General features: G+C 35.5%; 1 long non-coding RNA gene across 1 annotated transcript in view; it reads right to left on the minus strand.

The window, feature by feature from the left end:
- Positions 1–2493: 2493 nt before the first annotated feature.
- The window catches only part of LOC120306667, a 63040-nt gene continuing 49597 nt past the window's right edge, over positions 2494–15936 (minus strand). Inside the window, exon 3 of the long non-coding RNA XR_005556367.1 lies at positions 2494–4145. This is a non-coding gene — a long non-coding RNA (uncharacterized LOC120306667). The remainder of the gene's footprint in view (positions 4146–15936) is intronic.

Here is a 15936-nt window from a genome sequence, read left to right on the forward strand (position 1 = left end):
ACATATCAATATTTACTTTCTGCAATTTTTTGAAGATTATTTTCCTTTTTGATGGAGAATTCAATCCGTTTATATTCACTGAAAAAAAATCAATTTTCCTTCTCCATTTTGTTTTCTTATATTTAGGTTTTGTCAATCTCGTAGTCCTCTGCTTTCTTGCCATGCTCTCTTGGTCTGTCTTCTATTTCTTTTCTTCTATTTGTGATGTTGTTTCCTCTGCTATTTGTTCTATTTCTGGTCTTTTCTATCCTGTAGTTGGTATTGTGTTCTTTCTCCAAAGAAAGCTCTATTTCTTTCATCAAAGTCTTCTGCCTTCCAAACTGAGTTCAATCGATATCTTATATTGTTCCAGTTAATTAGGATCCCTTCTGGAATTAACCATCTAAAGTTTACACCTTTTGCAATTAGCTTTGTAGTCAGAAAATGATATTGTTTTTGTGTGTCCCTTATTCTCTTGGGGATCTGTTTTAACACCATAATTTCTCTGTTTTTATATTGTCATTTCCAGTGGTGGGATTCAAATATGTGAACAACTGATTTTCTGTGTGGATGCTGCTTCCAGAAGTCCATTCTGGGCCTGGGCAACAAAAAATTAGCTACCGGTTCTGCCGAACTGGTGCGAACTGGTTGAATCTCACCATTGTCATCTCTAACTCTTCTCAGCATCTCATCCCTTGTTGTTTTCTTTATAAATCTTACATGGACTTCTCTAGGCAATTTGTGTTTCCTTGCATAACTTGAATTCATTCTAAATATTTCATCAATCTCCAGTTGTATCTTGACTTTGTCTATTTTTATGGCCTCCACCAGTAGGTTAATAATCACTTCTGCTATGTCTTCCTCCTTGTCTTCAGGTATATTTTGAAATCTTAGATAGTGTACAGCTTTCTCCATTTCCAAGGCTGCAACCACTCCTTCTAAACTTTGATTTGTTTGTTCTAGCCTTTCATTTTCTTCCATTATTGCCTCCATTTTTTATCAGTTTCTTCTGATTTACCTTCCATTTTCTGAATTATTTGTTCATTTTTAACAATCATTTGTTGATGGACATTGAATTGTGTCTTTATGTCAAGCATTTGCTCATTTAGCTTCTCTAGGTTGTTTTTTGTCTCTTCATGATTCTTCTGTATTGTTTCTTGAATTAATTGTAATGTAGCTTGCATTTCTTTTTGAAAGTTATGTTGCTTTTCTCGTTGTAACATTGTTTCAATGGATCCCTGGTTTGCTGGACTAGATGTTCCAGAAGAGAGTGCAGAAGGAGGGTTTTTTCATAATTTTAGTAAGGTTTAGAGCACTCATTTTTTCAGTTAAGTAAGTTTGTAAATCTACAGGGAGAAAGGAAAAAGAAAAAAGGCCTACTGCTTTAGGCTATAATCCAATCGTAAAAAAAGGTCAACTGCTTTAGGCTAATCCACCGCGGATGATCCAGGTGAGATCCCTTTTGTTCCTCTCCATACCCCTGCTGTTTTTGCCTGTAGAAGCTGTTTGTGCTATCATTTCCCCGTTTGGAGAAAGCGGCTTTAGTAATTGTAGGAACAAACACGTTTTACAAAAAGGACAGAAAAAACAAATAAATATTCATTTAAAGACTATACTCTATTCCTACTTACATTGTGCTATAGAAAAAATTGTTTTTTGTGTTTTTTTGGAGCAGTATTATATCAGCAGAGTATTTCTTTTTCTATTCTCCCTTTAAAAGACAGAAAAAAGGGAAAAAAACTGGAGTTTAAAGAAGTTTTTTCTAGCTCACTGAGGACACCTACTGTCCAATCCAGTTAATATTGGATTGTTGCTTATTTGGAGATGAGATGAGCTTTGGCCTTCAAACTGTTTTTCGAGAAAAAAGATAATTTGAGCTAGCTGTGTGATCTGTGGGGGTGGATAATGTTCAACTGTAACCTTCACTAAAAAGGAAAAGGGCTCTTCAACTATTGCTAAAATGGAGAAGCCTCAATCACACTTAAACTGTAAACTTATACTGGAAAAGATCTATAAGGCTAAAGAAGAAATATGTACTACAATAAAAGAGGCTACTACAGAACTAAGAGCCAGAATTTCTACTTTAAAACTTAAAACTGACTCCCAGACTACACTTGACTACTCTACAAAACAGATTATGCAAGAAGAGGTTTTAACTGAGGATAAGGAGAATCTTATTTTGCCTTACAAGCAAGACCAGGAAAAGCAAAGACCGAACTTTGGACTTCTGAAGCAAAGAGGCTTTATGGACAAGAGAAACAGAGGATTAAATCAGAGATCAAGATGGTCAGTATCGAATCAAGTGACACTACAAGCAACAAAAAGAGACCTATTATCTGGAAGGGAAGCCCTGTTATGGAAACCTACCTGGCAAAAGAGGAAAGCTAGAATAAGATTGAAAAATGAAATTTAAAATTTCTTAAATTGGATTAAAGGCAACCTAGAACTATGGACTGATGTAAGGACTGACATTTTGAGTTTGAAGTAAAAAGATGTCTTAGAGTTGGAGTGAATCAATAATTAATTGAATGTTAATTAAATAAGACTTGTTTGTCTTATAACATGTGAAATTTAAACTTTACTTAAAGGATTGAAATGATTTAAGGTTTGATGGTATTCTAGTTCACGAATCCCTGAAGGTGGGCTCCAGCATGAGTCCAAAAGTTTGGAAGACAAAACCTCTGGTCCCGGTGACCAACCAAGATTGGATCCTGCAACATTATCCTAGGACACATATATTCGCTTTCATTTGTAGGGTAATGCTTTCTTCTTCCTTTATAAATTTTATTCCTTTGAAAATGTTGATAGTTTCATATCAGAATGTTGTTGATAGTTTCATATCAGTGTCTGCTTTAATTGTTCCTTTTTTATTCTGGATCCATGGATGCAAAGAGTGCTGTGACATTGAATAAAAACATACTTTCATCTTCTAGTTTTAAGTCTTTGATTTTTTTGGACACATTCTAGTGGGAAGTTGATAGAACATTCACTCCTCTTTGTGAAGTGTCCAAGCTTTGTTTTTAGAAGTTCTTTGGCTATGTTGTTTTTTGGGGTCCCTGGCAACAGTATAATTGCTAAGCTTGTGTATTTTGGGGCACCCATAGATAGCAGTAAACAGCTCCACTGCTTCTCATCTGCCACTGTTCTTTTTTTGTGATTTGACCTTTCTTGATTGATAGTTCTCTTGACCAGGTTGTCCAGTTTTATGTTGGGTTGGTATTTACTGGGCCGTAGGTTTCTTTTTTGGCTTTTTGTATATATTATATTCTGTCCATGATAACCATAGTTGGCCTCTGTCTGCTGGGAGAAGTGTGATAATTTGGTCCTTCTTTAGTTGTTTAGGTTGTTCTGTCATCTGCTTTGAGGTTCTGCTTCTGTGTTCTTTTGGTCTGTGTATGCTTATCTGTCTGTGGCAAGTCCAATGGTTATAAATGCTGCTTCTTGGAACCTGGAACTAGAACAAAATGCCAGGTGAAAGTAATTTTATTATAATCCAGCAGAGGGAGATAGAAGACTTTGAGTTGAAGCATTAAATTTAATTTGATATTTAAAAAGAAACCAAACCTCTATCCTTTCCAGGATACTTAATTTAAAGATCTGAAATTACAATATTTCTCCATTAAAAAACAACCTAATAACTACACCTTATTTGGAAATGATTATTTCATTGTCTGGATAATTTTTTTATACACTTGATTTTACAATTTGCAAATGCATTCTCTATTTCATCCTAAAATTTTATATTTTGCAGTTTTTTAACACCATGAAGTTTTTTTAATGCCCAACCTAAGAAAAAGTTCTGTAAAAATCAAAAGTTTGCTTAGGGATTATAATTTTAAAGCAAAAAGGCTAGTCCTCCTGCAGCAAAAAGCACAATATGTATTGTACTGTTCAACGGTCTTTGAACTACTGTACATATTGGATATCTTCCAGTTTATATTTTGAGACTCTGGGAGAGGTCCAGATGGATTCATTCTTATAGATGTACATTAATTCTGCCTGTAGTCTGTGAAGTTCGGTTGACTGCTTTTCCCCCTGCTAGCAATGTGAGGGAACCTGAATCTTGATGAGATTGCTCCCAAGTGGCCTCTCTCTGCACACCAATCTCAGATGGCACCTTAATTTACCGAGGGATTTGGAAGATGAAGCAACATCATCTGGTGAAACTGGTGGAAAAAGATGAGAAGAGAATTTGTTTAAGCTTGGTTATAATCTCAGGTCTGACCTTATACCATAGCAACAAAAGAGGAAGACTGTTATTACTTTACATTTACTGCATTAGTGAACTGCAGTCTAGAGGCTTGGTTTAGGATAATCAGCTTCCTGCCCATGAGGTAGAACTTTTGACTACTGTGAGGTTATATAGCTGATATCATTTATCAGTTTAAGGATATTCTCAGTATCTGTTCAAGCTATGACAAATGAGGAAAAAATGGAGATTTCAAGCCTCATCTCTTAGGTGAGACCTCAGTCTGCCAGTTGTGGAATCTTGAAAACACAACTCATTAAGACTTGAGCATAACATCGTTAATGAAGGCTCTTGTTTTCTTACTTAATTTCCAAGATTCTGTGAGCCTCTTTCCTGTGTATTCAACTTGAGTAACGAGACTGTAAATCTTGCTTCTTTGGTCTGATAGGAGTTTGACTTTCAAATTCTCCAGTCTCTTAATTCTTTTTGAGTGGAGTCTGAAGAATTGACAAGAGTGATATCTTACCATGTTATGTGGAACTCATTTGGCCCTGTGGGCTGTGAGGAGATGGATAGGTGGCTCTAGTATGTTGTTGGCTATTTGAGTTCTACATAACTACCTCTCTTGGCTTCTGCATGGAGAAAGGGTGTGGGTCTGTGTGTATTACTAATGCCTTATTTCAGGAAGAGATGATCCTCACAATCTTGAAAGAGACAGTGCATTCTCTTCTTAAGAAGCTCTCCATGGGTACAGTCATCCTTGACATATGTTGTCTAGTGTCTAACATTCACTTTAGAGACTGTGGTCACAGGGCCACTACAGATCTTTATAGAGAAAATAAATTTTTAGACCCATTTTAATAAGTGTTCAAACCTGGGTATGGGATGATATTGGTTGCTCTGGTCAATGACCTTTATCAGAATCTGGATGGAAGCAGTGCATTTTTTTTGTCTTTTTCATTCTCTTGGTGTCTTTCAATACCAATAACAATGTTATTCTGGATCATCTGCAAGAATTAAGAATTGGAAGGATTGTTCTACAGTGGTTCCTCTCCCTCCTCAGTGGACCATTCAAATTAGGTGGTTGTTTGGGTAGAAAGATCAACCAAGCAGTCACTCACATGTAGAGTGCTCCCTTTTCTGCTTTTTAATATGTACATGAAACCTCTGAGGGAGGCCATCTACCAATTTAGGATGCTGAAGCCAGTAAGACAGAGTTGCTGTTTGTTCATCATGGTGTTCTGATAACTGCGGCATTGCCTTATGAGGGTCAGGTGAGATTCTCATTCTCAGCAACATTCATTCACATGCACAGACACTTTTCCTTCCCACAGCAGTCAGAGATGCCTAGAGAATATCAACTAGGATAAGAACTGTGTATAGTAAGTTCCTGCTTCACTAAGGTCTTAATAGCACTGAACTCAAACACTGAGTGCTGGTACATTTAAAATATTGTTAAAATGCAAGTCTACATCTCCAAGAAATAAGGAAGATAAAAGTGTTTATATATGGCCGTGGTGGCGAACCTATGACACGTGTGCCACAGGTAGCACGTAGAGCCCTCTCTGTAGGCACACACACTATCACCCCAGTGCTAGGCCTTCAGCTGGGTTTTATAAAACTTTAGTCCTCTACCACCATGTGGGAAAAAAAAGTTCACTCGATCAATTTCAACTTCTCGCGGGAAAAAAAAATCTTGCAAAGTTGGAATTGATTGATAAAGCTTTTTAGTCCCACCCAGTCTGCCATTACCACTGTAGCCATGCCCACCCAATTGGCCACACCCAGCCAATGGGCCATCCCCACCCAGCACCCGACAATACATAAGTGGGTTTTGGGTTTCAGTTTGGGCACTCGGTCTCTAAAAGGTTCACCATCACTGATATATATGGGAAGAAAAAAAGTGATTAAAATGAATTTAATACAATCAAATCCCCTAATTAACAGAAAGAAGACCCATATAATATGTACAAATACTATAAAAATAAATTCATTAAGCTTATTAAATATAGATAATATAGCAACATGCTGTGACCATATTTTTAAAACATAGAGATGTTTAAAAAAGGGTAACAAACATTTCTTAAAATCAGAATAATAATTTTCTTTCCAATTATGTAAAATTCTCTGTCATACCCCTTGCTCAATAAAGCCAAATCTCTTAGGAATATAATTCAATATCCCTTTGATACAATTAGCTACAGAATTTCTTCCCCAAAGTTACATTAACATATGTAATGATTTGAAATATAAGTTGAACTATAAGTAATCCAATGTACATTTTTTGTGAACATTGACCCACTGAAAACTGGTTTTACATGACATGTACTGCCTTTGTACTAAATACAAATTTGATGTCCATTTCTAAGAAAGCCTTCTATTTACCCCATGTATGGATAACCTAGAAGGTTTTTAATATTTCATTAGATACATGCCATAAATGCTAAGCTTCATAGCTTTAGGTGTTCACAATGATACAATCAGGAAAATAAGTGTTCCCCACCCCAAATAATTGTATTTGAAGTGGGAGATCATCTTATAGTTGCAGGATAGAAGAAAGTAAATTTTACGTAACACAAAGGAATCGCTGTGGATTTTACTCCGCTAGTCATTGCTGACTATAAGGGATGGTGTTCATCTCTATTTCAAGGTCCGCTGAGCCAGTACTGCCCAAAGATGTTTTTGCAGTCATGTGGCCAGCATGATGTTATGGAGCACTGTTACCTTCCCACTGAAGTGATACCTAGTTATCTAGTTGCATTTGCATGTTTTCAAACTGCTAGATTGGCAGGAACTGAGGTGAGGATGGGAGCTTACCCCATCACGCAACATTTGGGTCTCAAACCTGGGCTGCTGTCTTTGGTAAATGGGAAAACCACATCCTCTGGGTGGGCTCTATATGTATGAGAGAATGAACTCTGTGCATACAGCCAATGGGGAATCTATTAATTTTGCAAGTAGGGTGCCTTATTGTATACACACTGGTCAGAAGTAACACTTCAGAAAAGGTATTAATTTAATTCAGGGGTGTCAAACTGCCAGCCTGTGGGCCAGATGTGTCATGCCGAAACCACACCCACCCTATTGCCGGCAATGGAAAAAAAAGGTGTGATATGTCGCGACACGTCACGTGACATTGTAAGTTTGACACCCCTGATTTAATTGATATACACAACATATCTATTTGTTCTTCCTCTGATTTTTTTGTTTATAGTGTGGCTTCTAGTCAATGTACATATTTACACAAACATTTATATACATAGGTAGAATTGGCAAATCTTTGGTGATGCAATAGCAAAGCCAAACACTATGTATGATTTTTTGGGGGGGTATTTCTAATTTTTCCTTCTTTGAGGTCATCTTAAATTCTATGTCATCTTCTTTTCAGAGAAATACTCCCTCCCCTCTCTGTGTGTGCTTGTGCTTGTGTCTGTCTCTCTGTGTGTTTATGTATATTAGGAAACTTTTCTCACTCATCAGTTTCAATGGGCATTTTTTCAGTCATGACTTTTATAATTGATTAATCCTAAAGATAACATTTGGAGAGCCATATATCACCCACCCTTACTGAACCACTTTCAGTTAATTACCACAAAATGTATTATACATCAGTTAACTATGGAAGTCAGCAGCTGAAGTGGGAAGAAACCACATAACAAGCCACACATCCAACCCAGATGTGACAATATAGTAACACCGTATCAGTTCAGATCTTTTTTTGTTTTAATTTCTTAATAGTTTATCAAAATATTAAATACAAAAAGAAATTTAAAAAGTAATAGAAAGCTAGAAAAAGGGGGAGGAAAAAAAGATAATGTGAGAAAAGAAAAGAAAAAGGCACCAACTTCTGATTCTCTTTAGCACAGTAGAAGACAGTAACATTACAATCACAACTTTTTGCTTTTAAATTATGGGTCATAATTTAATTCCTACATTTTCCTCTATACATTTTTGTAAATGTCCCCCTGTAAATTTTATAAAGAATATTTCTTGTAAATGTATTATTTACAAGATAACTTATCAATGAATAGACTGGAATTCAGTCATGCTCATTTTGTGATATTTTAAGAAGTCATTCTGGAAACAATCTGCTGGAATGATAATGAACCAATGTGTACCAGGATTGCTAAATAATTGTGTTCTCTCAAAAGAACATGAATTTTCTGGAATCATAAAGGAAACTATGGCTTAGATAGCATATTTTTAGATAGCATCTGAATTTGAGAATCTGAAAGATCAAAGCTGAATGAATTGCTGCCTAATAAACTGACTGCCTCTTTCAATCAATGTTTCACAGTGACCCTGCATTCTGCTTTTTCAACCCTCCTCCAACTTTCTGAAGGCTTTAATATTTAATGATCCAAAATTTGGTAGAACTACTTTGCAAAAAATTACTTAATATATTCTGTATGTCAAGAGCACACTCAGCACCTTCTATATTAGAGAGTTTTCCACTAATGACTTATGATGCCTTTCAACCAGTCATCAGTCAATCAACGTAACAGCAGTGAGGATAGTTATGAGTAAGCTACAGTACATGCATGATGAAAAATGTTTTGAATCACTGGTTGGAAAAACCCTTAGGATGACATGTTAATTGGAAAATATACTCTTACAGCTAACATTTGAGTCTTATGTGTAAAGTAAATTGCTGATCAATAGCCCAAAATGGTTGATTTACAATTTCTCAGTGGAAGCCCCTTGGAGGATAGTTGTCAATCACACTTTGTGGGAAGGGAAAAAAAAGGAGAGCTAACCAACTTGCATTGTTTGAAAAAGATTGAGATGAGGCTAAGGATATTTCCTCACTGTTAAACATGCACAAATGACAGTAAAGTGATGATGATGATGATGATGATGATGATGATGATGATGATGATGCAATTCCCTTTGCCATTTGGTTGCCTCTGCTCTGAGTCCTTACCAAATGATGTTCTCCTGATTAGTGAGTATGCCATTTTTATAAGAAAGATCATTGATTTCTTTTTCTGGTTTGATTCCATTTCCTTTCAGCTTGTCATCAGCAAGTGGGAAAAATGTCTAGCAATCAAGGCATTGCAGCAGGAAGCAACTTTGTCTGACTTCTTAAGTTGGTTTGTCTGCCTGCCCTCCACTATGTATTTAGCTATCTCCCAAGTTAAAATAATATAAAATAAAGAAACCATAGAAACCTTTCAGGGCAAAAATAGCCCAGAGAAAAGGCAAGTAGAACATCATAACATTATAACTAGTTAGGTCCTTTACAGCAACTGCTTTCTTATTTTAAGAGGAAGAGAGGAAATGTTTGAAACTGACAAATGACAGGAAAGTATCAAAAAAGCATCCAAACTCCATTAGTCTCTGAATACTGCAGTGAGGAAAAGTGAAATAGTAGTACCTTAAAGATACATATCAGAATACTTTTAAAACAAATGGAAAAAACATACATATCCTTTTCCTATATAAAACAAAAAAGCTCCATTCTGCTTTGCTGGAGGACTGTAGAAAAGATGGACAAACAACAGAGGAAAGGGCAGATAATGGATATGAAAGGAATTCAGAAACAAAGCTCTAAACTAAGCCAAGGCTTGGAATCATGAAGTTGATCCAATATTATGAAGAACTGCTCTATGATGTTTGGACTACAACTCTCACCAGCTGAAGCCATATAGAGTATGTAACAAAAAACTGAGAACTGTAGCCCCATATAGCTCAATCCACTAATCTGGTGCTCTCCAGAGATTTCAGACTACAACTCATATCCTTCCTAGCTAGCATATCCATATAGTCTTAGAAGTGATGGAGTTGTAGGCCAAAATATTTGTTGCTAGATTGAAGAAGCCTAGGTTAAGGTTCATTTTCTCTCAACACAGACAATTCTATCTGATTCCCTGTATTAGAAAGGCAGAATAGCAATCCATCTCATCCGTGGTCAGATGCTTGATCATTAGAAGTAGAGAAATCAGGATGCTGATCTTTTGAGGGACGTTCTATTTTCAAAGTACATATCACAGTTCTGTTTCTGTTAGTGCTCTGGCAGTTAATCCTTCAAAGAAAAATATTTCATAGTTTATTCAGGTAATAACATTTCAGCAGCTTACTATCCATTTCCTATCATGCCCAAGATAAAAAAGATAAGAGTGCTTCAACTAGGCAAAAGATAATTACTTGTAGGTCAGCTTCTGCAAGTGGCAAGAATCCTTGCTGTAGGGCATTGGCAGGGCAGGGCTGGATAGAGAGAAGCAAGAGATTTTCCAGCAGACAGGACAAAACATGGCAAAACTACTGCATGACAATACTGTAACTGTATTTAAAAAAGTATGATAGCAATTCTGTAAGTTTTTGTTTTCCTTTCCATAAATTTGAGAAAAGGGGAAAATATATATACAAAATGTTAGATTTAAATAGTCTTTGTTCAGTTTCTTAAGAACTAAGATCCTGCCTGGATTAAGTTGATTTAATTGTATAATATTTCTTCTCTAGTAAATGCATATTTGTAGCTTCCTTCAAATATCCCTGGTATGTGTCTTATTCATTATTATACAAGTTCTGTTTCACATTCAAGACAGACAAAAGTACATATTTCTTCACATTGTTCATAGTTAAAGTATAAGTTCAGTACCACAGACGTGCTGGTGGTCACTGATTTATGTGACTTTCAAAAATGATCATAGAAGATAAAACTCTTGATGGATACTACCCTTGACATCCACAATGTGCCTCTTAATGCTAGTTACTAGGTAACAATAGTGAGATTGCTCTTGTGTTGTTTGTGGATCTCCTATTAGAAAGCCAAAGTACTGCAGACTCACCTTCAATTCTCCTCCTGAGCAAAAGCAGCTTCTACTGATGTCTATTATCAGGAGAATAGTACTAACTGCATTGTCTATGAAAAAAGGAGTATACAGGTAGTGCTTGATTTACAACCATTGATTTACTAAATATTGAAAGCTATAATGGTCCTTAAAAAGTGATTTACAACCTATCCTTGCACTTATGATCATTGCAGCATCCTTGTGGTCATGTGATTGAGATTCAGACTCTTGGCAACTTGCATGTATTTACGAGGATTGCAGCATCCTGCAGTCATGAGGTCATCATTTGTGACCTTCTTAGCCAGCTTCTAACAAGCAAGTCTATGGGGGAAACTGGATTTGTTTAATGACCGTGTGATTTGTTTAATGAGCATGATGTTTCACTTAACAACCACATCAAAAGAGGTCATAAAACCAGGCACTTATAACTTTTTGAGCTATTGAAATTGCCATAAGCAATTTTTTTCTTTTCGCTAGGAAATAAGAAATTTAAGAAAATGCTCTATTGGTTGCATGGCTTCCAAGCTGGGAATGAAAGCCAACTGTAGCATAATGTTGGATAGTGCTCAGAAAACACTAGCTTCTTTAAACAAACCTCTCAAAAGTGAAATTATTTATAGACCTTTGGCAGCAAGACTAAAATAAAAGGCATTTTCCAAGGTCAGTCACACAATTATATGGAGTAAACCATTATTTCTTGGGCTCAAAAGATCTCACAAGATACAATGAATGAAATTCTACAATGTGGGTGGTGAGAGGAATTGAAATATTGTAGCTACAAACTTTTGCAGGTCACTCCTGGAAGAAGATAAAACTACGCCTGCTCATTTAGGCTCATTCAGTCCAACCTTCTGTTATAACTGCTGCAATTAGGAACTATTTATTTGATGTTTTACTTATTTGTTTGTTTGTTTGTTTCTTAAATTTATATGCCACCTCTTTCACTTATAAGGCAACTTTGGACTTTTTGCTTTTTAAAAGCAATCTTAATTGATTTTAAATTGTAAATTGTATTTACAATTCATTGCAGATTAAGAAAAACAATTATAGTCATAAAAGTAGATGAAGGGAAATCAATACCATCCTGAAACAAACAAACAAACTAAACAAATATTTGTTTAAACAAACATTTTAAGCTGTCTCTGGAAACACTTAAGGCCCAACAATAAGAATTCTTATATCATACTAATACTTGCTGTAGTATAAAATAAATTCTTGATCAAAAACTGCCTGGGCTAAAGAATTCTCAGCTGGGCCTTCAACTAACCCAGTCCTACGAAGCCAGATATATTCCAATAACATACTGTGACCTAACAAAGATTTACATATTCCATGGAGTTGTTGTATGTTTGATGTTGAAGAAACAATTAGATTGCTAACCATTGGACCAGCCATAATGTATGGCTGTTTAGGGAAAGTATAACAAAACTGATATAATCCATAACAATATGTCTTTATTTCTGTGATTTAGTTTCCCCATGATAGGTTAGCCATAAAAGGCTGCAGGACAGCTTACAAATATGAATATTGAAATGGTCCATATCTCAGCCTTATATTTTAAAAGAAATGACCCATACAAGAAAAAGAGCTGGGGACAAGTTTCAAAAATTAACTCACAACTATCAGGTGCCTCAACCATTGGGTTTTTAGATCATTAATATTAAAGAGAAAAATGTTTTGGTCCAGGACCTGAAGATCAATAAAGAAATTTTGGATCCCTGAAACAAACCCATGTACGGGAGGGATCCTTGTCAAGATTTCTCATTAAATTATCTATTAATAAAAAGTATAATTTTATATCAGCCACATTTGTAACTAAGATAAAGTCTTATTTACTTTCTGACTGGCAAAATAATTTGAATTACATTTTGCGATCTAGTTCACGCAATGTGTCACACAGTATCACTGTACTCATTACTGCAAACCATGAGAAATTACTTGGATTTATTTTTCTTAATCTGTGTTTATTACTTTCAATTTGAAAAATGGCCACTATTGCAGTTGGACACCACTGACACCAAACATAATTTCGGTTGAGAATGTGATTGTTAGTAGATTGCACAGACTCTCCCAACCTACTAATTAGAAAGTGTTGTGAGAGGCAGATAATTAAGAATTTCCTCTCTCTACTGTATCTCCTACTTTGCCTGCTTTTTAGGGGGGAGGGAATTCTAAAACTTTAAAAACTCTTTCTGATTGTATATACACACTTGCTTAGTTATCTCTTTGAAAAGATATAGCTAGCCAGAGTTAGGCTTGTGTCTACCCTTTATATACTGTACTTTCTGCAATAACTCTTATTTCTGTTAATATTACAAAGGGTTTTTTTTCAAAAAGTTTTGCTGTGATTAGATCGCTACTCCCAGGAATACAAATTTCCTCCTCCAATAATTTCAAATTATGAAATGTTCATTTAGGTCTTTCTCAATAACAAATTTACAAATTGATAGAACAACAGTTCCTCTGGCATACTGTAATTGTGATCTTTGTAAAGTTTTACAAAGACATCAAAACATATCAATTCATGACTTCCGGTTTTGGGTTGCAGTGGCTGCAGGTGTACGGTTTCTCTCTTTGTTATCTGCCTTTCCTCTGCCGGTAGACCCTTAATTGGGTCGAAAAGTCACCCTGGAGGGGTGACTACCGATGAGGAGGACCCTCGTTGATTGCGGGGGGAGGAGGCAGCTCCCTCCACGGTCCGAGGCAGCTCCTCATGGCCGATGGAGAAAAGATCAGCCAGTAACATGGCCGATCATTTAGCTGCTCCAGCCAAAAGTCAAAAGAACATCTAAGCGTTAAGAAACCATTGTGGATGATCCCGGTGAGACTTTTCCCTCTCTCTTTTTGCCTAACTACTCTTCTGTTAAAAGCCTTTTGGAATTACTTCCCTGCTTTGAAAGAGCTGCCTTTGTTTATCTGGGAAAAGAGCTTTCCATAACAAAGGGAAAAAAAATTATTGACTTTTTATTTTTGGTTACTTGGGTGCCCTGGAAAAATCCTTATTGTAAAACTTTATTATTATATCTTCTAAGCTGGAGAATATTGTTTTCCTTTTTTTAAGACATGATAATTATTTGAATGAGATTTAAATGCTATCTGAAGAAATAAGAGAGATTTGTGATAAAATCAATGATTTATGAGATTATGAATTAGAATATATCTGGATTAGTATTTTAGAAGGGATACCCGAAGGGATAATATGTTTATCTAAGATTAAATTAGACTACGGTAACTGTAAATTAATAAAGTTCAAAACAGGATTAGGATTTATAGATATGTAATGTAGAAATGGATTATGTTAAATAGGTTATATTATTTGAGGGAAATAGAGAGGGAACATTTAGTGTATTTACTTGAGCTATTATATGATTTTGTTTTTGGATGATTGATCACCTAACCACCACGGTGTGTCTTGAGCATTCTGTTGTAAAAGTTAAAAAAACCAATAAAATTTGTTATTAAAAAAACATATAAATTCATGACTAGTCCTTTGCTTTGTGAGTCTTATATGTACTCACAGATTGGCTGCAGATGAGCAGAGCTGGGAAGCATTTGTTCTAGAACAGTGATGGCAGATACTTTGCCAAATGACTCATACATTCCCTAACTGCTATTCTCTAAAGTCTATGATCATGAAGCCTTGACCTTGGTGTTGGTTCTGTCACAATTAATAGGGTCAGAGAATGTAGGTGCTCAGAACATCTCATAAAGGATGGATTCATTTGGACTTTAACAACTGAAATGTGTATTTCCAAATATGGAGTCCTGTGACCATTTGCTTATTTGTCCTTCCCAACAAACTTTGGGAAAATTATGGCTGCAGTTCAATGTTAACTTTATGCTTGATAAAATCCAAATGCCAAGACTATTGACTCTCTCCATCTAAAAATGGTTTAAATATCAGCATGCTTATTTTTCCCTTTCCTTCTTTCTGATTCACATTTTCAGGATTCCAAACCCCTTGCCTAATGAAGAGTACTTAAGGCATGGAAATTTGTAATTATTTGGTAAATCTCAATTTTTATGTTTTATATTTTTGTAATTGTAAACTGTTCAGGATTTTTGTAATGAGAAACTATATAGACTTGTTTTCCATAATAATCTTCAATTGAGCATAATTTTCACAATCTTATTTGATAAAGATATTACCTCTATGGATTTTGTTGTTGTATTTTTCAGCTGCCTATTATAAGATACTACAGGCTGAAAACTGGAATTCAAATTGGAATCAGATTCTGGGTCTCACCTGATAATTTCACAGGGTTTAAGTTAAATTCTGAATGAAAAGAACTGAGTTTTCTCTGTCAAATTTGAGCTTATAGCTTGAAAAATTCACAAACTCAGAATAGAGAAATAATAGAGGTACTGATGACTTTGAATAGCAAAAGGAATTGTGCATCTTGCAGGAAGTAAAATTTGAGGATAATAAGTACAGAAAATGAAAAAGGTTGAGAAAAAAATACTGTATAGTGTCTCAAAGGTTCATACAGCATTTTATAGCCTTCTGCTTCAACAGGCACTAATAAATTAGATTCTCCTTTAAAATGGTATACTTGTGAGGATATTCTAGCACAGCATCATGGGAAATGGAACTGTGGATAATGAGGCTTTCAGTCTATAGGAATGAGGCTATGGGAATTGGCTTCTGGAGAATGGCCAAAAAGCAGAAAAACAAACAAACCACAAACAAATAGCAATAGAATAATAAAAGAAAGACAAGGCAAGAATACTGTTCCTTCTCCACCTCAGATCTTCTGTTTTACAGTTCTATTTTATTCAAAAGGAGAAAAAAGAGTAGCTTTGAATATTATGCATATTTTAATTAAAATCAAAGAATATGGAATGCAGCATAAATAAGCAGTTCCTTCACTCTACTGCTGGTGTTAGCTGCATTTTATCACTTGGCCCTCTCTGTCTTGCACAGCAAAAATAAAAAAAACAAGAAAGTAAAGGACCACTGATTTTTTCCCTAAA

The sequence above is a fragment of the Crotalus tigris genome, unplaced genomic scaffold (assembly GCF_016545835.1).
Source record: "Crotalus tigris isolate CLP2741 ecotype Arizona unplaced genomic scaffold, ASM1654583v1 scf7180000017743.441908, whole genome shotgun sequence".
NCBI classification, from domain to species: domain Eukaryota; kingdom Metazoa; phylum Chordata; class Lepidosauria; order Squamata; family Viperidae; genus Crotalus; species Crotalus tigris.